Source organism: Oncorhynchus mykiss, chromosome 2 (genome assembly GCF_057628025.1).
Source record: "Oncorhynchus mykiss isolate SJ-2025 chromosome 2, ASM5762802v1, whole genome shotgun sequence".
Taxonomy (NCBI): domain Eukaryota; kingdom Metazoa; phylum Chordata; class Actinopteri; order Salmoniformes; family Salmonidae; genus Oncorhynchus; species Oncorhynchus mykiss.
The window spans coordinates 30,296,648-30,320,747 of record NC_143023.1 but is presented as its reverse complement, the minus strand read 5'-3'; the positions used below and the strand labels follow the sequence as shown (position 1 = coordinate 30,320,747).

The 24,100-nt window shown below is 44.0% G+C and overlaps 9 non-coding genes across 9 annotated transcripts; all 9 read left to right on the top strand.

The window, feature by feature from the left end:
* The first annotated feature begins 378 nt into the window (after positions 1 to 378).
* On the top strand, positions 379 to 460 carry trnas-aga (transfer RNA serine (anticodon AGA)). Its single transcript has one exon. It is a non-coding gene; the product is annotated as a tRNA-Ser (tRNA).
* Positions 461 to 2,444: 1,984 nt separating this feature from the next.
* On the top strand, positions 2,445 to 2,526 carry trnas-aga (transfer RNA serine (anticodon AGA)). The gene has a single exon. It is a non-coding gene; the product is annotated as a tRNA-Ser (tRNA).
* Positions 2,527 to 4,511: 1,985 nt separating this feature from the next.
* trnas-aga (transfer RNA serine (anticodon AGA)) lies at positions 4,512 to 4,593 on the top strand. Its single transcript has one exon. It is a non-coding gene; the product is annotated as a tRNA-Ser (tRNA).
* A 1,985-nt stretch (positions 4,594 to 6,578) lies between these two features.
* On the top strand, positions 6,579 to 6,660 carry trnas-aga (transfer RNA serine (anticodon AGA)). Its single transcript has one exon. It is a non-coding gene; the product is annotated as a tRNA-Ser (tRNA).
* Positions 6,661 to 15,684: 9,024 nt separating this feature from the next.
* trnas-aga (transfer RNA serine (anticodon AGA)) lies at positions 15,685 to 15,766 on the top strand. Its single transcript has one exon. It is a non-coding gene; the product is annotated as a tRNA-Ser (tRNA).
* Positions 15,767 to 17,743: 1,977 nt separating this feature from the next.
* Positions 17,744 to 17,825, top strand: trnas-aga (transfer RNA serine (anticodon AGA)). Its single transcript has one exon. It is a non-coding gene; the product is annotated as a tRNA-Ser (tRNA).
* Positions 17,826 to 19,798: 1,973 nt separating this feature from the next.
* On the top strand, positions 19,799 to 19,880 carry trnas-aga (transfer RNA serine (anticodon AGA)). Its single transcript has one exon. It is a non-coding gene; the product is annotated as a tRNA-Ser (tRNA).
* Positions 19,881 to 21,858: 1,978 nt separating this feature from the next.
* Positions 21,859 to 21,940, top strand: trnas-aga (transfer RNA serine (anticodon AGA)). The gene has a single exon. It is a non-coding gene; the product is annotated as a tRNA-Ser (tRNA).
* Positions 21,941 to 23,918: 1,978 nt separating this feature from the next.
* Positions 23,919 to 24,000, top strand: trnas-aga (transfer RNA serine (anticodon AGA)). Its single transcript has one exon. It is a non-coding gene; the product is annotated as a tRNA-Ser (tRNA).
* Positions 24,001 to 24,100: the final 100 nt, after the last annotated feature.

Here is a 24,100-nt window from a genome sequence, read left to right as displayed (position 1 = left end):
ACTTTTGATAAACGGGGAAAAATAGAAATAGGCCTATAACAGTTAGGATCAGCTTGATCTCCCCCTTTGGCGATATACCACAGTCCCCCGAGGTGCCTTATTGCTATTTTTATTTATTTATTATTTAACTAGGCAAATCAGTTAAGAACAAATTAGTATTTTCAATGAAGGCCTACACCTGCCAAACACGGATGACGCAGGGCCAATTGTGCGCTGCCCTCTGGGCCTATCAATCACTGCCGGTTGTGATGATACAGCCTGGAAAAAATGGTTACCAACGTAATTTGAGTTTTGCTAAAACATAATATCAGTCAGTGTCTGATATATTTGTAATTTTATGTTGGCTATTACCGGTTTCTGTCTTCAATAGCATCAGCAGTTGTCGTGGCCGAGTGGTTAAGGTGATGGACTAGAAATCCATTGGGATCTTCCCGCGCAGGTTCGAATCCTGCCGACAACGTGATATTTTTCTCCTGTGATTGGTAATGCCCAGGCGTTTACATTGTATCAGCCTTCCTAAAATGCATTGTTATTTCATCAAGCATGTTAGCTAAATCACGTAGTTAGCTATGTAACGTTAGCTTGCTAAAACTGTTCCTCGCTTCACACCGTCAGCACCACTGACGATACACCCAGAAAAACGGACAGCGAAGATATAGATAGATGCCCTTCTTGAGGACATACTTGACGATGATTTCGATTCCCTTGCGCTAAACGTGAGTAAATAACCTTAGCTACATCGCCTTGCAATGTTGAATGCAGTTTTTTGTTGTTGTTGCTAACAGCATCTACTGTCCAGTAGTAGTAGCTAGCTAAAGTTAGCTGTTTGGATATCACACGGATGTATTAGCTAGCTATAATGAGATAAATATGAGGCTATGTTTGATTGTTTTTAGCCTGTTTCCAATGGAAAGGTTGCTTTCATTTTTGTCCTTCTGACTCCAATGCATTAGCTAACGTTACATTGCAAAAGGGCCGGCCCGTAGGTGGTGAATGTAGGAAACAACATCTCCACCCCGCTGATCCTCAACACTGGGGCCCCACAAGGGTGCGTTCTCAGCCCTCTCCTGTACTCCCTGTTCACCCATGACTGCGTGGCCATGCACGCCTCCAACTCAATCATCAAGTTTGCAGACGACACTACAGTGGTAGGCTTGATTACCAACAGCGACGAGACGGCCTACAGGGAGGAGGTGAGGGCCCTCGGAGTGTGGTGTCAGGAAAATAACCTCACACTCAATGTCAACAAAACAAAGGAGATGATCGTGGACTTCAGGAAACAGCAGAGGGAGAAGCCCCCTATCCATATCGACGGGACAGTAGTGGAGAAGGTGGAAAGTTCCTCGGCGTACACATCACGGACAAACTGAAATGGTCCACCCACACAGACACACAGCGTGGTGAAGAAGGCGCAGCAGCGCCTTTTCAACCTCAGGAGGCTGAAGAAATTTGGCTTGTCACCAAAAACACTCACAAACTTTTACAACTGCACAATCGAGAGCATCCTGTCGGATAGTACAGATATTTCTGTACTAACAGTTTTCACCAATGTTCTCTTTATAATACTATGATAATGTTATATCAGTGGAGGCTGCTGAGGGGAGGACGGCTCATAATAATGTCTGGAATGGAATCAAACTATGTGTTTGATGCATTTGATACCATTCCACTGATTCCGCTTCCAGCCATTACCACGAGCTCCTCCTCCCAAATGTATTTTACCTTTATTTAACTACGCAAGTCAGTTAAGAACAAATTCTTATTTTCAGTGACGGCCTAGGAACAGTGGGTTAACTGTCAGTTCAGGGGCAGAACGAAAGATTTGTACCTTGTCAGTTCGGGGATTTGAACTTGCAACCTTCCGGTTACTAGTCCAACGCTTTAACCACTAGGAGGTGCCACCAATCTCCTGTGTTTTCTGTTTAAACAATAAGTAAGGGTTGAGCCTTGGGGTACTCCCTTGGTGACAGGCAGTGGCTGAGACAAAAAAAAACAGATTGCATACCAGAGAGAATACTATAGACATCAAGAAAGCCAGTCAATTGATTATTGACAAGTTTTCCAACACTTTTGATAAACGGGGAAAAATAGAAATAGGCCTATAACAGTTAGGATCAGCTTGATCTCCCCCTTTGGCGATATACCACAATCCCCCGAGGTGCCTTATTGCTATTTTTATTTATTTATTATTTAACTAGGCAAATCAGTTAAGAACAAATTCGTATTTTCAATGAAGGCCTACACCTGCCAAACACGGATGACGCAGGGCCAATTGTGCGCTGCCCTCTGGGCCTATCAATCACTGCCGGTTGTGATGATACAGCCTGGAAAAAATGGTTACCAACGTAATTTGAGTTTTGCTAAAACATAATATCAGTCAGTGTCTGATATATTTGTAATTTTATGTTGGCTATTACCGGTTTCTGTCTTCAATAGCATCAGCAGTTGTCGTGGCCGAGTGGTTAAGGCGATGGACTAGAAATCCATTGGGATCTTCCCGCGCAGGTTCGAATCCTGCCGACAACGTGATATTTTTCTCCTGTGATTGGTAATGCCCAGGCGTTTACATTGTATCAGCCTTCCTAAAATGCATTGTTATTTCATCAAGCATGTTAGCTAAATCACGTAGTTAGCTATGTAACGTTAGCTTGCTAAAACTGTTCCTCGCTTCACACCGTCAGCACCACTGACGATACACCCAGAAAAACGGACAGCGAAGATATAGATAGATGCCCTTCTTGAGGACATACTTGACGATGATTTCGATTCCCTTGCGCTAAACGTGAGTAAATAACCTTAGCTACATCGCCTTGCAATGTTGAATGCAGTTTTTTGTTGTTGTTGCTAACAGCATCTACTGTCCAGTAGTAGTAGCTAGCTAAAGTTAGCTGTTTGGATATCACACGGATGTATTAGCTAGCTATAATGAGATAAATATGAGGCTATGTTTGATTGTTTTTAGCCTGTTTCCAATGGAAAGGTTGCTTTCATTTTTGTCCTTCTGACTCCAATGCATTAGCTAACGTTACATTGCAAAAGGGCCGGCCCGTAGGTGGTGAATGTAGGAAACAACATCTCCACCCCGCTGATCCTCAACACTGGGGCCCCACAAGGGTGCGTTCTCAGCCCTCTCCTGTACTCCCTGTTCACCCATGACTGCGTGGCCATGCACGCCTCCAACTCAATCATCAAGTTTGCAGACGACACTACAGTGGTAGGCTTGATTACCAACAGCGACGAGACGGCCTACAGGGAGGAGGTGAGGGCCCTCGGAGTGTGGTGTCAGGAAAATAACCTCACACTCAATGTCAACAAAACAAAGGAGATGATCGTGGACTTCAGGAAACAGCAGAGGGAGAAGCCCCCTATCCATATCGACGGGACAGTAGTGGAGAAGGTGGAAAGTTCCTCGGCGTACACATCACGGACAAACTGAAATGGTCCACCCACACAGACACACAGCGTGGTGAAGAAGGCGCAGCAGCGCCTTTTCAACCTCAGGAGGCTGAAGAAATTTGGCTTGTCACCAAAAACACTCACAAACTTTTACAACTGCACAATCGAGAGCATCCTGTCGGATAGTACAGATATTTCTGTACTAACAGTTTTCACCAATGTTCTCTTTATAATACTATGATAATGTTATATCAGTGGAGGCTGCTGAGGGGAGGACGGCTCATAATAATGTCTGGAATGGAATCAAACTATGTGTTTGATGCATTTGATACCATTCCACTGATTCCGCTTCCAGCCATTACCACGAGCTCCTCCTCCCAAATGTATTTTACCTTTATTTAACTACGCAAGTCAGTTAAGAACAAATTCTTATTTTCAGTGACGGCCTAGGAACAGTGGGTTAACTGTCAGTTCAGGGGCAGAACGAAAGATTTGTACCTTGTCAGTTCGGGGATTTGAACTTGCAACCTTCCGGTTACTAGTCCAACGCTTTAACCACTAGGAGGTGCCACCAATCTCCTGTGTTTTCTGTTTAAACAATAAGTAAGGGTTGAGCCTTGGGGTACTCCCTTGGTGACAGGCAGTGGCTGAGACAAAAAAAAAACAGATTGCATACCAGAGAGAATACTATAGACATCAAGAAAGCCAGTCAATTGATTATTGACAAGTTTTCCAACACTTTTGATAAACGGGGAAAAATAGAAATAGGCCTATAACAGTTAGGATCAGCTTGATCTCCCCCTTTGGCGATATACCACAATCCCCCGAGGTGCCTTATTGCTATTTTTATTTATTTATTATTTAACTAGGCAAATCAGTTAAGAACAAATTCGTATTTTCAATGAAGGCCTACACCTGCCAAACACGGATGACGCAGGGCCAATTGTGCGCTGCCCTCTGGGCCTATCAATCACTGCCGGTTGTGATGATACAGCCTGGAAAAAATGGTTACCAACGTAATTTGAGTTTTGCTAAAACATAATATCAGTCAGTGTCTGATATATTTGTAATTTTATGTTGGCTATTACCGGTTTCTGTCTTCAATAGCATCAGCAGTTGTCGTGGCCGAGTGGTTAAGGCGATGGACTAGAAATCCATTGGGATCTTCCCGCGCAGGTTCGAATCCTGCCGACAACGTGATATTTTTCTCCTGTGATTGGTAATGCCCAGGCGTTTACATTGTATCAGCCTTCCTAAAATGCATTGTTATTTCATCAAGCATGTTAGCTAAATCACGTAGTTAGCTATGTAACGTTAGCTTGCTAAAACTGTTCCTCGCTTCACACCGTCAGCACCACTGACGATACACCCAGAAAAACGGACAGCGAAGATATAGATAGATGCCCTTCTTGAGGACATACTTGACGATGATTTCGATTCCCTTGCGCTAAACGTGAGTAAATAACCTTAGCTACATCGCCTTGCAATGTTGAATGCAGTTTTTTGTTGTTGTTGCTAACAGCATCTACTGTCCAGTAGTAGTAGCTAGCTAAAGTTAGCTGTTTGGATATCACACGGATGTATTAGCTAGCTATAATGAGATAAATATGAGGCTATGTTTGATTGTTTTTAGCCTGTTTCCAATGGAAAGGTTGCTTTCATTTTTGTCCTTCTGACTCCAATGCATTAGCTAACGTTACATTGCAAAAGGGCCGGCCCGTAGGTGGTGAATGTAGGAAACAACATCTCCACCCCGCTGATCCTCAACACTGGGGCCCCACAAGGGTGCGTTCTCAGCCCTCTCCTGTACTCCCTGTTCACCCATGACTGCGTGGCCATGCACGCCTCCAACTCAATCATCAAGTTTGCAGATGACACTACAGTGGTAGGCTTGATTACCAACAGCGACGAGACGGCCTACAGGGAGGAGGTGAGGGCCCTCGGAGTGTGGTGTCAGGAAAATAACCTCACACTCAATGTCAACAAAACAAAGGAGATGATCGTGGACTTCAGGAAACAGCAGAGGGAGAAGCCCCCTATCCATATCGACGGGACAGTAGTGGAGAAGGTGGAAAGTTCCTCGGCGTACACATCACGGACAAACTGAAATGGTCCACCCACACAGACACACAGCGTGGTGAAGAAGGCGCAGCAGCGCCTTTTCAACCTCAGGAGGCTGAAGAAATTTGGCTTGTCACCAGAAACACTCACAAACTTTTACAACTGCACAATCGAGAGCATCCTGTCGGATAGTACAGATATTTCTGTACTAACAGTTTTCACCAATGTTCTCTTTATAATACTATGATAATGTTATATCAGTGGAGGCTGCTGAGGGGAGGACGGCTCATAATAATGTCTGGAATGGAATCAAACTATGTGTTTGATGCATTTGATACCATTCCACTGATTCCGCTTCCAGCCATTACCACGAGCTCCTCCTCCCAAATGTATTTTACCTTTATTTAACTACGCAAGTCAGTTAAGAAGAAATTCTTATTTTCAGTGACGGCCTAGGAACAGTGGGTTAACTGTCAGTTCAGGGGCAGAACGAAAGATTTGTACCTTGTCAGTTCAGGGATTTGAACTTGCAACCTTCCGGTTACTAGTCCAACGCTTTAACCACTAGGAGGTGCCACCAATCTCCTGTGTTTTCTGTTTAAACAATAAGTAAGGGTTGAGCCTTGGGGTACTCCCTTGGTGACAGGCAGTGGCTGAGACAAAAAAAAAACAGATTGCATACCAGAGAGAATACTATAGACATCAAGAAAGCCAGTCAATTGATTATTGACAAGTTTTCCAACACTTTTGATAAACGGGGAAAAATAGAAATAGGCCTATAACAGTTAGGATCAGCTTGATCTCCCCCTTTGGCGATATACCACAATCCCCCGAGGTGCCTTATTGCTATTTTTATTTATTTATTATTTAACTAGGCAAATCAGTTAAGAACAAATTCGTATTTTCAATGAAGGCCTACACCTGCCAAACACGGATGACGCAGGGCCAATTGTGCGCTGCCCTCTGGGCCTATCAATCACTGCCGGTTGTGATGATACAGCCTGGAAAAAATGGCTACCAACGTAATTTGAGTTTTGCTAAAACATAATATCAGTCAGTGTCTGATATATTTGTAATTTTATGTTGGCTATTACCGGTTTCTGTCTTCAATAGCATCAGCAGTTGTCGTGGCCGAGTGGTTAAGGTGATGGACTAGAAATCCATTGGGATCTTCCCGCGCAGGTTCGAATCCTGCCGACAACGTGATATTTTTCTCCTGTGATTGGTAATGCCCAGGCGTTTACATTGTATCAGCCTTCCTAAAATGCATTGTTATTTCATCAAGCATGTTAGCTAAATCACGTAGTTAGCTATGTAACGTTAGCTTGCTAAAACTGTTCCTCGCTTCACACCGTCAGCACCACTGACGATACACCCAGAAAAACGGACAGCGAAGATATAGATAGATGCCCTTCTTGAGGACATACTTGACGATGATTTCGATTCCCTTGCGCTAAACGTGAGTAAATAACCTTAGCTACATCGCCTTGCAATGTTGAATGCAGTTTTTTGTTGTTGTTGCTAACAGCATCTACTGTCCAGTAGTAGTAGCTAGCTAAAGTTAGCTGTTTGGATATCACACGGATGTATTAGCTAGCTATAATGAGATAAATATGAGGCTATGTTTGATTGTTTTTAGCCTGTTTCCAATGGAAAGGTTGCTTTCATTTTTGTCCTTCTGACTCCAATGCATTAGCTAACGTTACATTGCAAAAGGGCCGGCCCGTAGGTGGTGAATGTAGGAAACAACATCTCCACCCCGCTGATCCTCAACACTGGGGCCCCACAAGGGTGCGTTCTCAGCCCTCTCCTGTACTCCCTGTTCACCCATGACTGCGTGGCCATGCACGCCTCCAACTCAATCATCAAGTTTGCAGACGACACTACAGTGGTAGGCTTGATTACCAACAGCGACGAGACGGCCTACAGGGAGGAGGTGAGGGCCCTCGGAGTGTGGTGTCAGGAAAATAACCTCACACTCAATGTCAACAAAACAAAGGAGATGATCGTGGACTTCAGGAAACAGCAGAGGGAGAAGCCCCCTATCCATATCGACGGGACAGTAGTGGAGAAGGTGGAAAGTTCCTCGGCGTACACATCACGGACAAACTGAAATGGTCCACCCACACAGACACACAGCGTGGTGAAGAAGGCGCAGCAGCGCCTTTTCAACCTCAGGAGGCTGAAGAAATTTGGCTTGTCACCAAAAACACTCACAAACTTTTACAACTGCACAATCGAGAGCATCCTGTCGGATAGTACAGATATTTCTGTACTAACAGTTTTCACCAATGTTCTCTTTATAATACTATGATAATGTTATATCAGTGGAGGCTGCTGAGGGGAGGACGGCTCATAATAATGTCTGGAATGGAATCAAACTATGTGTTTGATGCATTTGATACCATTCCACTGATTCCGCTTCCAGCCATTACCACGAGCTCCTCCTCCCAAATGTATTTTACCTTTATTTAACTACGCAAGTCAGTTAAGAACAAATTCTTATTTTCAGTGACGGCCTAGGAACAGTGGGTTAACTGTCAGTTCAGGGGCAGAACGAAAGATTTGTACCTTGTCAGTTCGGGGATTTGAACTTGCAACCTTCCGGTTACTAGTCCAACGCTTTAACCACTAGGAGGTGCCACCAATCTCCTGTGTTTTCTGTTTAAACAATAAGTAAGGGTTGAGCCTTGGGGTACTCCCTTGGTGACAGGCAGTGGCTGAGACAAAAAAAAAAACAGATTGCATACCAGAGAGAATACTATAGACATCAAGAAAGCCAGTCAATTGATTATTGACAAGTTTTCCAACACTTTTGATAAACGGGGAAAAATAGAAATAGGCCTATAACAGTTAGGATCAGCTTGATCTCCCCCTTTGGCGATATACCACAATCCCCCGAGGTGCCTTATTGCTATTTTTATTTATTTATTATTTAACTAGGCAAATCAGTTAAGAACAAATTCGTATTTTCAATGAAGGCCTACACCTGCCAAACACGGATGACGCAGGGCCAATTGTGCGCTGCCCTCTGGGCCTATCAATCACTGCCGGTTGTGATGATACAGCCTGGAAAAAATGGTTACCAACGTAATTTGAGTTTTGCTAAAACATAATATCAGTCAGTGTCTGATATATTTGTAATTTTATGTTGGCTATTACCGGTTTCTGTCTTCAATAGCATCAGCAGTTGTCGTGGCCGAGTGGTTAAGGCGATGGACTAGAAATCTATTGGGATCTTCCCGCGCAGGTTCGAATCCTGCCGACAACGTGATATTTTTCTCCTGTGATTGGTAATGCCCAGGCGTTTACATTGTATCAGCCTTCCTAAAATGCATTGTTATTTCATCAAGCATGTTAGCTAAATCACGTAGTTAGCTATGTAACGTTAGCTTGCTAAAACTGTTCCTCGCTTCACACCGTCAGCACCACTGACGATACACCCAGAAAAACGGACAGCGAAGATATAGATAGATGCCCTTCTTGAGGACATACTTGACGATGATTTCGATTCCCTTGCGCTAAACGTGAGTAAATAACCTTAGCTACATCGCCTTGCAATGTTGAATGCAGTTTTTTGTTGTTGTTGCTAACAGCATCTACTGTCCAGTAGTAGTAGCTAGCTAAAGTTAGCTGTTTGGATATCACACGGATGTATTAGCTAGCTATAATGAGATAAATATGAGGCTATGTTTGATTGTTTTTAGCCTGTTTCCAATGGAAAGGTTGCTTTCATTTTTGTCCTTCTGACTCCAATGCATTAGCTAACGTTACATTGCAAAAGGGCCGGCCCGTAGGTGGTGAATGTAGGAAACAACATCTCCACCCCGCTGATCCTCAACACTGGGGCCCCACAAGGGTGCGTTCTCAGCCCTCTCCTGTACTCCCTGTTCACCCATGACTGCGTGGCCATGCACGCCTCCAACTCAATCATCAAGTTTGCAGACGACACTACAGTGGTAGGCTTGATTACCAACAGCGACGAGACGGCCTACAGGGAGGAGGTGAGGGCCCTCGGAGTGTGGTGTCAGGAAAATAACCTCACACTCAATGTCAACAAAACAAAGGAGATGATCGTGGACTTCAGGAAACAGCAGAGGGAGAAGCCCCCTATCCATATCGACGGGACAGTAGTGGAGAAGGTGGAAAGTTCCTCGGCGTACACATCACGGACAAACTGAAATGGTCCACCCACACAGACACACAGCGTGGTGAAGAAGGCGCAGCAGCGCCTTTTCAACCTCAGGAGGCTGAAGAAATTTGGCTTGTCACCAAAAACACTCACAAACTTTTACAACTGCACAATCGAGAGCATCCTGTCGGATAGTACAGATATTTCTGTACTAACAGTTTTCACCAATGTTCTCTTTATAATACTATGATAATGTTATATCAGTGGAGGCTGCTGAGGGGAGGACGGCTCATAATAATGTCTGGAATGGAATCAAACTATGTGTTTGATGCATTTGATACCATTCCACTGATTCCGCTTCCAGCCATTACCACGAGCTCCTCCTCCCAAATGTATTTTACCTTTATTTAACTACGCAAGTCAGTTAAGAACAAATTCTTATTTTCAGTGACGGCCTAGGAACAGTGGGTTAACTGTCAGTTCAGGGGCAGAACGAAAGATTTGTACCTTGTCAGTTCGGGGATTTGAACTTGCAACCTTCCGGTTACTAGTCCAACGCTTTAACCACTAGGAGGTGCCACCAATCTCCTGTGTTTTCTGTTTAAACAATAAGTAAGGATTGAGCCTCCCTTGTTGACAGGCAGTGGCTGAGACAAAAAAAACAGATTGCATACCAGAGAGAATACTATAGACATCAAGAAAGCCAGTCAATTGATTATTCGGAGTGTGGTGTGTGGTGTCAGGAAAATAACCTCACACTCAATGTCAACAAAACAAAGGAGATGATCGTGGACTTCAGGAAACAGCAGAGGGAGAAGCCCCCTATCCATATCGACGGGACAGTAGTGGAGAAGGTGGAAAGTTCCTCGGCGTACACATCACGGACAAACTGAAATGGTCCACCCACACAGACACACAGCGTGGTGAAGAAGGCGCAGCAGCGCCTTTTCAACCTCAGGAGGCTGAAGAAATTTGGCTTGTCACCAAAAACACTCACAAACTTTTACAACTGCACAATCGAGAGCATCCTGTCGGATAGTACAGATAATTCTGTACTAACAGTTTTCACCAATGTTCTCTTTATAATACTATGATAATGTTATATCAGTGGAGGCTGCTGAGGGGAGGACGGCTCATAATAATGTCTGGAATGGAATCAAACTATGTGTTTGATGCATTTGATACCATTCCACTGATTCCGCTTCCAGCCATTACCACGAGCTCCTCCTCCCAAATGTATTTTACCTTTATTTAACTACGCAAGTCAGTTAAGAACAAATTCTTATTTTCAGTGACGGCCTAGGAACAGTGGGTTAACTGTCAGTTCAGGGGCAGAACGACAGATTTGTACCTTGTCAGCTCGGGGATTTGAACTTGCAACCTTCCGGTTACTAGTCCAACACTTCAACCACTAGGAGGTGCCACCAATCTCCTGTGTTTTCTGTTTGAACAATAAGTAAGGCTTGAGCCTTGGGGTACTCCCTTGGTGACAGGCAGTGGCTGAGACAAAAAAAAACAGATTGCATACCAGAGAGAATACTATAGACATCAAGAAAGCCAGTCAATTGATTATTGACAAGTTTTCCAACACTTTTGATAAACGGGGAAAAATAGAAATAGGCCTATAACAGTTAGGATCAGCTTGATCTCCCCCTTTGGCGATATACCACAATCCCCCGAGGTGCCTTATTGCTATTTTTATTTATTTATTATTTAACTAGGCAAATCAGTTAAGAACAAATTCGTATTTTCAATGAAGGCCTACACCTGCCAAACACGGATGACGCAGGGCCAATTGTGCGCTGCCCTCTGGGCCTATCAATCACTGCCGGTTGTGATGATACAGCCTGGAAAAAATGGTTACCAACGTAATTTGAGTTTTGCTAAAACATAATATCAGTCAGTGTCTGATATATTTGTAATTTTATGTTGGCTATTACCGGTTTCTGTCTTCAATAGCATCAGCAGTTGTCGTGGCCGAGTGGTTAAGGCGATGGACTAGAAATCCATTGGGATCTTCCCGCGCAGGTTTGACTCCTGCCGACAACGTGATATTTTTCTCCTGTGATTGGTAATGCCCAGGCGCTTACATTGTATCAGCCTTCCTAAAATGCATTGTTATTTCATCAAGCATGTTAGCTAAATCACGTAGTTAGCTATGTAACGTTAGCTTGCTAAAACTGTTCCTCGCTTCACACCGTCAGCACCACTGACGATACACCCAGAAAAACGGACAGCGAAGATATAGATGCCCTTCTTGAGGACATACTTGACGATGATTTCGATTCCCTTGCGCTAAACGTGAGTAAATAACCTTAGCTACATCGCCTTGCAATGTTGAATGCAGTTTTTTGTTGTTGTTGCTAACAGCATCTACTGTCCAGTAGTAGTAGCTAGCTAAAGTTAGCTGTTTGGATATCACACGGATGTATTAGCTAGCTATAATGAGATAAATATGAGGCTATGTTTGATTGTTTTTAGCCTGTTTCCAATGGAAAGGTTGCTTTCATTTTTGTCCTTCTGACTACAATGCTTTAGCTAACGTTACATTGCAAAAGGGCCGGCCCGTAGGTGGTGAATGTAGGAAACAACATCTCCACCCCGCTGATCCTCAACACTGGGGCCCCACAAGGGTGCGTTCTCAGCCCTCTCCTGTACTCCCTGTTCACCCATGACTGCGTGGCCATGCACGCCTCCAACTCAATCATCAAGTTTGCAGACGACACTACAGTGGTAGGCTTGATTACCAACAGCGACGAGACGGCCTACAGGGAGGAGGTGAGGGCCCTCGGAGTGTGGTGTCAGGAAAATAACCTCACACTCAATGTCAACAAAACAAAGGAGATGATCGTGGACTTCAGGAAACAGCAGAGGGAGAAGCCCCCTATCCATATCGACGGGACAGTAGTGGAGAAGGTGGAAAGTTCCTCGGCGTACACATCACGGACAAACTGAAATGGTCCACCCACACAGACACATAGCGTGGTGAAGAAGGCGCAGCAGCGCCTTTTCAACCTCAGGAGGCTGAAGAAATTTGGCTTGTCACCAAAAACACTCACAAACTTTTACAACTGCACAATCGAGAGCATCCTGTCGGATAGTACAGATATTTCTGTACTAACAGTTTTCACCAATGTTCTCTTTATAATACTATGATAATGTTATATCAGTGGAGGCTGCTGAGGGGAGGACGGCTCATAATAATGTCTGGAATGGAATCAAACTATGTGTTTGATGCATTTGATACCATTCCACTGATTCCGCTTCCAGCCATTACCACGAGCTCCTCCTCCCAAATGTATTTTACCTTTATTTAACTACGCAAGTCAGTTAAGAAGAAATTCTTATTTTCAGTGACGGCCTAGGAACAGTGGGTTAACTGTCAGTTCAGGGGCAGAACGAAAGATTTGTACCTTGTCAGTTCGGGGATTTGAACTTGCAACCTTCCGGTTACTAGTCCAACGCTTTAACCACTAGGAGGTGCCACCAATCTCCTGTGTTTTCTGTTTAAACAATAAGTAAGGGTTGAGCCTTGGGGTACTCCCTTGGTGACAGGCAGTGGCTGAGACAAAAAAAAAACAGATTGCATACCAGAGAGAATACTATAGACATCAAGAAAGCCAGTCAATTGATTATTGACAAGTTTTCCAACACTTTTGATAAACGGGGAAAAATAGAAATAGGCCTATAACAGTTAGGATCAGCTTGATCTCCCCCTTTGGCGATATACCACAATCCCCCGAGGTGCCTTATTGCTATTTTTATTTATTTATTATTTAACTAGGCAAATCAGTTAAGAACAAATTCGTATTTTCAATGAAGGCCTACACCTGCCAAACACGGATGACGCAGGGCCAATTGTGCGCTGCCCTCTGGGCCTATCAATCACTGCCGGTTGTGATGATACAGCCTGGAAAAAATGGTTACCAACGTAATTTGAGTTTTGCTAAAACATAATATCAGTCAGTGTCTGATATATTTGTAATTTTATGTTGGCTATTACCGGTTTCTGTCTTCAATAGCATCAGCAGTTGTCGTGGCCGAGTGGTTAAGGTGATGGACTAGAAATCCATTGGGATCTTCCCGCGCAGGTTCGAATCCTGCCTACAACGTGATATTTTTCTCCTGTGATTGGTAATGCCCAGGCGTTTACATTGTATCAGCCTTCCTAAAATGCATTGTTATTTCATCAAGCATGTTAGCTAAATCACGTAGTTAGCTATGTAACGTTAGCTTGCTAAAACTGTTCCTCGCTTCACACCGTCAGCACCACTGACGATACACCCAGAAAAACGGACAGCGAAGATATAGATAGATGCCCTTCTTGAGGACATACTTGACGATGATTTCGATTCCCTTGCGCTAAACGTGAGTAAATAACCTTAGCTACATCGCCTTGCAATGTTGAATGCAGTTTTTTGTTGTTGTTGCTAACAGCATCTACTGTCCAGTAGTAGTAGCTAGCTAAAGTTAGCTGTTTGGATATCACACGGATGTATTAGCTAGCTATAATGAGATAAATATGAGGCTATGTTTGATTGTTTTTAGCCTGTTTCCAATGGAAAGGTTGCTTTCATTTTTGTCCTTCTGACTCCAATGCATTAGCTAACGTTACATTGCAAAAGGGCCGGCCCGTAGGTGGTGAATGTAGGAAACAACATCTCCACCCCGCTGATCCTCAACACTGGGGCCCCACAAGGGTGCGTTCTCAGCCCTCTCCTGTACTCCCTGTTCACCCATGACTGCGTGGCCATGCACGCCTCCAACTCAATCATCAAGTTTGCAGACGACACTACAGTGGTAGGCTTGATTACCAACAGCGACGAGACGGCCTACAGGGAGGAGGTGAGGGCCCTCGGAGTGTGGTGTCAGGAAAATAACCTCACACTCAATGTCAACAAAACAAAGGAGATGATCGTGGACTTCAGGAAACAGCAGAGGGAGAAGCCCCCTATCCATATCGACGGGACAGTAGTGGAGAAGGTGGAAAGTTCCTCGGCGTACACATCACGGACAAACTGAAATGGTCCACCCACACAGACACACAGCGTGGTGAAGAAGGCGCAGCAGCGCCTTTTCAACCTCAGGAGGCTGAAGAAATTTGGCTTGTCACCAAAAACACTCACAAACTTTTACAACTGCACAATCGAGAGCATCCTGTCGGATAGTACAGATATTTCTGTACTAACAGTTTTCACCAATGTTCTCTTTATAATACTATGATAATGTTATATCAGTGGAGGCTGCTGAGGGGAGGACGGCTCATAATAATGTCTGGAATGGAATCAAACTATGTGTTTGATGCATTTGATACCATTCCACTGATTCCGCTTCCAGCCATTACCACGAGCTCCTCCTCCCAAATGTATTTTACCTTTATTTAACTACGCAAGTCAGTTAAGAACAAATTCTTATTTTCAGTGACGGCCTAGGAACAGTGGGTTAACTGTCAGTTCAGGGGCAGAACGACAGATTTGTACCTTGTCAGCTCGGGGATTTGAACTTGCAACCTTCCGGTTACTAGTCCAACACTTTAACCACTAGGAGGTGCCACCAATCTCCTGTGTTTTCTGTTTAAACAATAAGTAAGGATTGAGCCTTGGGGTACTCCCTTGGTGACAGGCAGTGGCTGAGACAAAAAAAAACAGATTGCATACCAGAGAGAATACTATAGACATCAAGAAAGCCAGTCAATTGATTATTGACAAGTTTTCCAACACTTTTGATAAACGGGGAAAAATAGAAATAGGCCTATAACAGTTAGGATCAGCTTGATCTCCCCTTTGGCGATATACCACAATCCCCCGAGGTGCCTTATTGCTATTTTTATTTATTTATTATTTAACTAGGCAAATCAGTTAAGAACAAATTCGTATTTTCAATGAAGGCCTACACCTGCCAAACACGGATGACGCAGGGCCAATTGTGCGCTGCCCTCTGGGCCTATCAATCACTGCCGGTTGTGATGATACAGCCTGGAAAAAATGGTTACCAACGTAATTTGAGTTTTGCTAAAACATAATATCAGTCAGTGTCTGATATATTTGTAATTTTATGTTGGCTATTACCGGTTTCTGTCTTCAATAGCATCAGCAGTTGTCGTGGCCGAGTGGTTAAGGTGATGGACTAGAAATCCATTGGGATCTTCCCGCGCAGGTTCGAATCCTGCCGACAACGTGATATTTTTCTCCTGTGATTGGTAATGCCCAGGCGTTTACATTGTATCAGCCTTCCTAAAATGCATTGTTATTTCATCAAGCATGTTAGCTAAATCACGTAGTTAGCTATGTAACGTTAGCTTGCTAAAACTGTTCCTCGCTTCACACCGTCAGCACCACTGACGATACACCCAGAAAAACGGACAGCGAAGATATAGATAGATGCCCTTCTTGAGGACATACTTGACGATGATTTCGATTCCCTTGCGCTAAACGTGAGTAAATAACCTTAGCTACATCGCCTTGCAATGTTGAATGCAGTTTTTTGTTGTTGTTGCTAACAGCATCTACTGTCCAGTAGTAGTAGCTAGCTAAAGTTAGCTGTTTGGATATCACACGGATGTATTAGCTAGCTATAATGAGATAAATATGAGGCTATGTTTGATTGTTTTTAGCCTGTTTCCAATGGAAAGGTTGCTTTCATTTTTGTCCTTCTGACTCCAATGCATTAGCTAACGTTACATTGCAAAAGGGCCGGCCCGTAGGTGGTGAATGTAGGAAACAACATCTCCACCCCGCTGATCCTCAACACTGGGGCCCCACAAGGGTGCGTTCTCAGCCCTCTCCTGTACTCCCTGTTCACCCATGACTGCGTGGCCATGCACGCCTCCAACTCAATCATCAAGTTTGCAGACGACACTACAGTGGTAGGCTTGATTACCAACAGCGACGAGACGGCCTACAGGGAGGAGGTGAGGGCCCTCGGAGTGTGGTGTCAGGAAAATAACCTCACACTCAATGTCAACAAAACAAAGGAGATGATCGTGGACTTCAGGAAACAGCAGAGGGAGAAGCCCCCTATCCATATCGACGGGACAGTAGTGGAGAAGGTGGAAAGTTCCTCGGCGTACACATCACGGACAAACTGAAATGGTCCACCCACACAGACACACAGCGTGGTGAAGAAGGCGCAGCAGCGCCTTTTCAACCTCAGGAGGCTGAAGAAATTTGGCTTGTCACCAAAAACACTCACAAACTTTTACAACTGCACAATCGAGAGCATCCTGTCGGATAGTACAGATATTTCTGTACTAACAGTTTTCACCAATGTTCTCTTTATAATACTATGATAATGTTATATCAGTGGAGGCTGCTGAGGGGAGGACGGCTCATAATAATGTCTGGAATGGAATCAAACTATGTGTTTGATGCATTTGATACCATTCCACTGATTCCGCTTCCAGCCATTACCACGAGCTCCCAAATGTATTTTACCTTTATTTAACTACGCAAGTCAGTTAAGAACAAATTCTTATTTTCAGTGACGGCCTAGGAACAGTGGGTTAACTGTCAGTTCAGGGGCAGAACGACAGATTTGTACCTTGTCAGCTCGGGGATTTGAACTTGCAACCTTCCGGTTACTAGTCCAACACTTTAACCACTAGGAGGTGCCACCAATCTCCTGTGTTTTCTGTTTAAACAATAAGTAAGGATTGAGCCTTGGGGTACTCCCTTGGTGACAGGCAGTGGCTGAGACAAAAAAAAACAGATTGCATACCAGAGAGAATACTATAGACATCAAGAAAGCCAGTCAATTGATTATTGACAAGTTTTCCAACACTTTTGATAAACGGGGAAAAATAGAAATAGGCCTATAACAGTTAGGATCAGCTTGATCTCCCCTTTGGCGATATACCACAATCCCCCGAGGTGCCTTATTGCTATTTTTATTTATTTATTATTTAACTAGGCAAATCAGTTAAGAACAAATTCGTATTTTCAATGAAGGCCTACACCTGCCAAACACGGATGACGCAGGGCCAATTGTGCGCTGCCCTCTGGGCCTATCAATCACTGCCGGTTGTGATGATACAGCCTGGAAAAAATGGTTACCAACGTAATTTGAGTTTTGCTAAAACATAATATCAGTCAGTGTCTGATATATTTGTAATTTTATGTTGGCTATTACCGGTTTCTGTCTTCAATAGCATCAGCAGTTGTCGTGGCCGAGTGGTTAAGGCGATGGACTAGAAATCCATTGGGATCTTCCCGCGCAGGTTCGAATCCTGCCGACAACGTGATATTTTTCTCCTGTGATTGGTAATGCCCAGGCGTTTACATTGTATCAGCCTTCCTAAAATGCATTGTTATTTCATCAAGCATGTTAGCTAAATCACGTAGTTAGCTATGTAACGTTAGCTTGCTAAAACTGTTCCTCGCTTCACACCGTCAGCACCACTGACGATACACCCAGAAAAACGGACAGCGAAGATATAGATGCCCTTCTTGAGGACATACTTGACGATGATTTCGATTCCCTTGCGCTAAACGTGAGTAAATAACCTTAGCTACATCGCCTTGCAATGTTGAATGCAGTTTTTTGTTGTTGTTGCTAACAGCATCTACTGTCCAGTAGTAGTAGCTAGCTAAAGTTAGCTGTTTGGATATCACACGGATGTATTAGCTAGCTATAATGAGATAAATATGAGGCTATGTTTGATTGTTTTTAGCCTGTTTCCAATGGAAAGGTTGCTTTCATTTTTGTCCTTCTGACTACAATGCTTTAGCTAACGTTACATTGCAAAAGGGCCGGCCCGTAGGTGGTGAATGTAGGAAACAACATCTCCACCCCGCTGATCCTCAACACTGGGGCCCCACAAGGGTGCGTTCTCAGCCCTCTCCTGTACTCCCTGTTCACCCATGACTGCGTGGCCATGCACGCCTCCAACTCAATCATCAAGTTTGCAGACGACACTACAGTGGTAGGCTTGATTACCAACAGCGACGAGACGGCCTACAGGGAGGAGGTGAGGGCCCTCGGAGTGTGGTGTCAGGAAAATAACCTCACACTCAATGTCAACAAAACAAAGGAGATGATCGTGGACTTCAGGAAACAGCAGAGGGAGAAGCCCCCTATCCATATCGACGGGACAGTAGTGGAGAAGGTGGAAAGTTCCTCGGCGTACACATCACGGACAAACTGAAATGGTCCACCCACACAGACACATAGCGTGGTGAAGAAGGCGCAGCAGCGCCTTTTCAACCTCAGGAGGCTGAAGAAATTTGGCTTGTCACCAAAAACACTCACAAACTTTTACAACTGCACAATCGAGAGCATCCTGTCGGATAGTACAGATATTTCTGCACTAACAGTTTTCACCAATGTTCTCTTTATAATACTATGATAATGTTATATCAGTGGAGGCTGCTGAGGGGAGGACGGCTCATAATAATGTCTGGAATGGAATCAAACTATGTGTTTGATGCATTTGATACCATTCCACTGATTCTGCTTCCAGCCATTACCACGAGCTCCCAAATGTATTTTACCTTTATTTAACTACGCAAGTCAGTTAAGAACAAATTCTTATTTTCAGTGACGGCCTAGGAACAGTGGGTTAACTGTCAGTTCAGGGGCAGAACGACAGATTTGTACCTTGTCAGCTCGGGGATTTGAACTTGCAACCTTCCGGTTACTAGTCCAACACTTTAACCACTAGGAGGTGCCACCAATCTCCTGTGTTTTCTGTTTAAACAATAAGTAAGGATTGAGCCTTGGGGTACTCCCTTGGTGACAGGCAGTGGCTGAGACAAAAAAAACAGATTGCATACCAGAGAGAATACTATAGACATCAAGAAAGCCAGTCAATTGATTATTGACAAGTTTTCCAACACTTTTGATAAACGGGGAAAAATAGAAATAGGCCTATAACAGTTAGGATCAGCTTGATCTCCCCCTTTGGCGATATACCACAATCCCCCGAGGTGCCTTATTGCTATTTTTATTTATTTATTATTTAACTAGGCAAATCAGTTAAGAACAAATTCGTATTTTCAATGAAGGCCTACACCTGCCAAACACGGATGACGCAGGGCCAATTGTGCGCTGCCCTCTGGGCCTATCAATCACTGCCGGTTGTGATGATACAGCCTGGAAAAAATGGTTACCAACGTAATTTGAGTTTTGCTAAAACATAATATCAGTCAGTGTCTGATATATTTGTAATTTTATGTTGGCTATTACCGGTTTCTGTCTTCAATAGCATCAGCAGTTGTCGTGGCCGAGTGGTTAAGGCGATGGACTAGAAATCCATTGGGATCTTCCCGCGCAGGTTCGAATCCTGCCGACAACGTGATATTTTTCTCCTGTGATTGGTAATGCCCAGGCGTTTACATTGTATCAGCCTTCCTAAAATGCATTGTTATTTCATCAAGCATGTTAGCTAAATCACGTAGTTAGCTATGTAACGTTAGCTTGCTGAAACTGTTCCTCGCTTCACACCGTCAGCACCACTGACGATACACCCAGAAAAACGGACAGCGAAGATATAGATAGATGCCCTTCTTGAGGACATACTTGACGATGATTTCGATTCCCTTGCGCTAAACGTGAGTAAATAACCTTAGCTACATCGCCTTGCAATGTTGAATGCAGTTTTTTGTTGTTGTTGCTAACAGCATCTACTGTCCAGTAGTAGTAGCTAGCTAAAGTTAGCTGTTTGGATATCACACGGATGTATTAGCTAGCTATAATGAGATAAATATGAGGCTATGTTTGATTGTTTTTAGCCTGTTTCCAATGGAAAGGTTGCTTTCATTTTTGTCCTTCTGACTCCAATGCATTAGCTAACGTTACATTGCAAAAGGGCCGGCCTGTAGGTGGTGAATGTAGGAAACAACATCTCCACCCCGCTGATCCTCAACACTGGGGCCCCACAAGGGTGCGTTCTCAGCCCTCTCCTGTACTCCCTGTTCACCCATGACTGCGTGGCCATGCACGCCTCCAACTCAATCATCAAGTTTGCAGACGACACTACAGTGGTAGGCTTGATTACCAACAGCGACGAGACGGCCTACAGGGAGGAGGTGAGGGCCCTCGGAGTGTGGTGTCAGGAAAATAACCTCACACTCAATGTCAACAAAACAAAGGAGATGATCGTGGACTTCAGGAAACAGCAGAGGGAGAAGCCCCCTATCCATATCGACGGGACAGTAGTGGAGAAGGTGGAAAGTTCCTCGGCGTACACATCACGGACAAACTGAAATGGTCCACCCACACAGACACACAGCGTGGTGAAGAAGGCGCAGCAGCGCCTTTTCAACCTCAGGAGGCTGAAGAAATTTGGCTTGTCACCAAAAACACTCACAAACTTTTACAACTGCACAATCGAGAGCATCCTGTCGGATAGTACAGATATTTCTGTACTAACAGTTTTCACCAATGTTCTCTTTATAATACTATGATAATTTTATATCAGTGGAGGCTGCTGAGGGGAGGACGGCTCATAATAATGTCTGGAATGGAATCAAACTATGTGTTTGATGCATTTGATACCATTCCACTGATTCTGCTTCCAGCCATTACCACGAGCTCCCAAATCTATTTTACCTTTATTTAACTACGCAAGTCAGTTAAGAACAAATTCTTATTTTCAGTGACGGCCTAGGAACAGTGGGTTAACTGTCAGTTCAGGGGCAGAACGACAGATTTGTACCTTGTCAGCTCGGGGATTTGAACTTGCAACCTTCCGGTTACTAGTCCAACACTTTAACCACTAGGAGGTGCCACCAATCTCCTGTGTTTTCTGTTTAAACAATAAGTAAGGATTGAGCCTTGGGGTACTCCCTTGGTGACAGGCAGTGGCTGAGACAAAAAAAAACAGATTGCATACCAGAGAGAATACTATAGACATCAAGAAAGCCAGTCAATTGATTATTGACAAGTTTTCCAACACTTTTGATAAACGGGGAAAAATAGAAATAGGCCTATAACAGTTAGGATCAGCTTGATCTCCCCCTTTGGCGATATACCACAATCCCCCGAGGTGCCTTATTGCTATTTTTATTTATTTATTATTTAACTAGGCAAATCAGTTAAGAACAAATTCGTATTTTCAATGAAGGCCTACACCTGCCAAACACGGATGACGCAGGGCCAATTGTGCGCTGCCCTCTGGGCCTATCAATCACTGCCGGTTGTGATGATACAGCCTGGAAAAAATGGTTACCAACGTAATTTGAGTTTTGCTAAAACATGATATCAGTCAGTGTCTGATATATTTGTAATTTTATGTTGGCTATTACCGGTTTCTGTCTTCAATAGCATCAGCAGTTGTCGTGGCCGAGTGGTTAAGGCGATGGACTAGAAATCCATTGGGATCTTCCCGCGCAGGTTCGAATCCTGCCGACAACGTGATATTTTTCTCCTGTGATTGGTAATGCCCAGGCGTTTACATTGTATCAGCCTTCCTAAAATGCATTGTTATTTCATCAAGCATGTTAGCTAAATCACGTAGTTAGCTATGTAACGTTAGCTTGCTGAAACTGTTCCTCGCTTCACACCGTCAGCACCACTGACGATACACCCAGAAAAACGGACAGCGAAGATATAGATAGATGCCCTTCTTGAGGACATACTTGACGATGATTTCGATTCCCTTGCGCTAAACGTGAGTAAATAACCTTAGCTACATCGCCTTGCAATGTTGAATGCAGTTTTTTGTTGTTGTTGCTAACAGCATCTACTGTCCAGTAGTAGTAGCTAGCTAAAGTTAGCTGTTTGGATATCACACGGATGTATTAGCTAGCTATAATGAGATAAATATGAGGCTATGTTTGATTGTTTTTAGCCTGTTTCCAATGGAAAGGTTGCTTTCATTTTTGTCCTTCTGACTCCAATGCATTAGCTAACGTTACATTGCAAAAGGGCCGGCCCGTAGGTGGTGAATGTAGGAAACAACATCTCCACCCCGCTGATCCTCAACACTGGGGCCCCACAAGGGTGCGTTCTCAGCCCTCTCCTGTACTCCCTGTTCACCCATGACTGCGTGGCCATGCACGCCTCCAACTCAATCATCAAGTTTGCAGACGACACTACAGTGGTAGGCTTGATTACCAACAGCGACGAGACGGCCTACAGGGAGGAGGTGAGGGCCCTCGGAGTGTGGTGTCAGGAAAATAACCTCACACTCAATGTCAACAAAACAAAGGAGATGATCGTGGACTTCAGGAAACAGCAGAGGGAGAAGCCCCCTATCCATATCGACGGGACAGTAGTGGAGAAGGTGGAAAGTTCCTCGGCGTACACATCACGGACAAACTGAAATGGTCCACCCACACAGACACACAGCGTGGTGAAGAAGGCGCAGCAGCGCCTTTTCAACCTCAGGAGGCTGAAGAAATTTGGCTTGTCACCAAAAACACTCACAAACTTTTACAACTGCACAATCGAGAGCATCCTGTCGGATAGTACAGATATTTCTGTACTAACAGTTTTCACCAATGTTCTCTTTATAATACTATGATAATTTTATATCAGTGGAGGCTGCTGAGGGGAGGACGGCTCATAATAATGTCTGGAATGGAATCAAACTATGTGTTTGATGCATTTGATACCATTCCACTGATTCTGCTTCCAGCCATTACCACGAGCTCCCAAATCTATTTTACCTTTATTTAACTACGCAAGTCAGTTAAGAACAAATTCTTATTTTCAGTGACGGCCTAGGAACAGTGGGTTAACTGTCAGTTCAGGGGCAGAACGACAGATTTGTACCTTGTCAGCTCGGGGATTTGAACTTGCAACCTTCCGGTTACTAGTCCAACACTTTAACCACTAGGAGGTGCCACCAATCTCCTGTGTTTTCTGTTTAAACAATAAGTAAGGATTGAGCCTTGGGGTACTCCCTTGGTGACAGGCAGTGGCTGAGACAAAAAAAAACAGATTGCATACCAGAGAGAATACTATAGACATCAAGAAAGCCAGTCAATTGATTATTGACAAGTTTTCCAACACTTTTGATAAACGGGGAAAAATAGAAATAGGCCTATAACAGTTAGGATCAGCTTGATCTCCCCCTTTGGCGATATACCACAATCCCCCGAGGTGCCTTATTGCTATTTTTATTTATTTATTATTTAACTAGGCAAATCAGTTAAGAACAAATTCGTATTTTCAATGAAGGCCTACACCTGCCAAACACGGATGACGCAGGGCCAATTGTGCGCTGCCCTCTGGGCCTATCAATCACTGCCGGTTGTGATGATACAGCCTGGAAAAAATGGTTACCAACGTAATTTGAGTTTTGCTAAAACATGATATCAGTCAGTGTCTGATATATTTGTAATTTTATGTTGGCTATTACCGGTTTCTGTCTTCAATAGCATCAGCAGTTGTCGTGGCCGAGTGGTTAAGGCGATGGACTAGAAATCCATTGGGATCTTCCCGCGCAGGTTCGAATCCTGCCGACAACGTGATATTTTTCTCCTGTGATTGGTAATGCCCAGGCGTTTACATTGTATCAGCCTTCCTAAAATGCATTGTTATTTCATCAAGCATGTTAGCTAAATCACG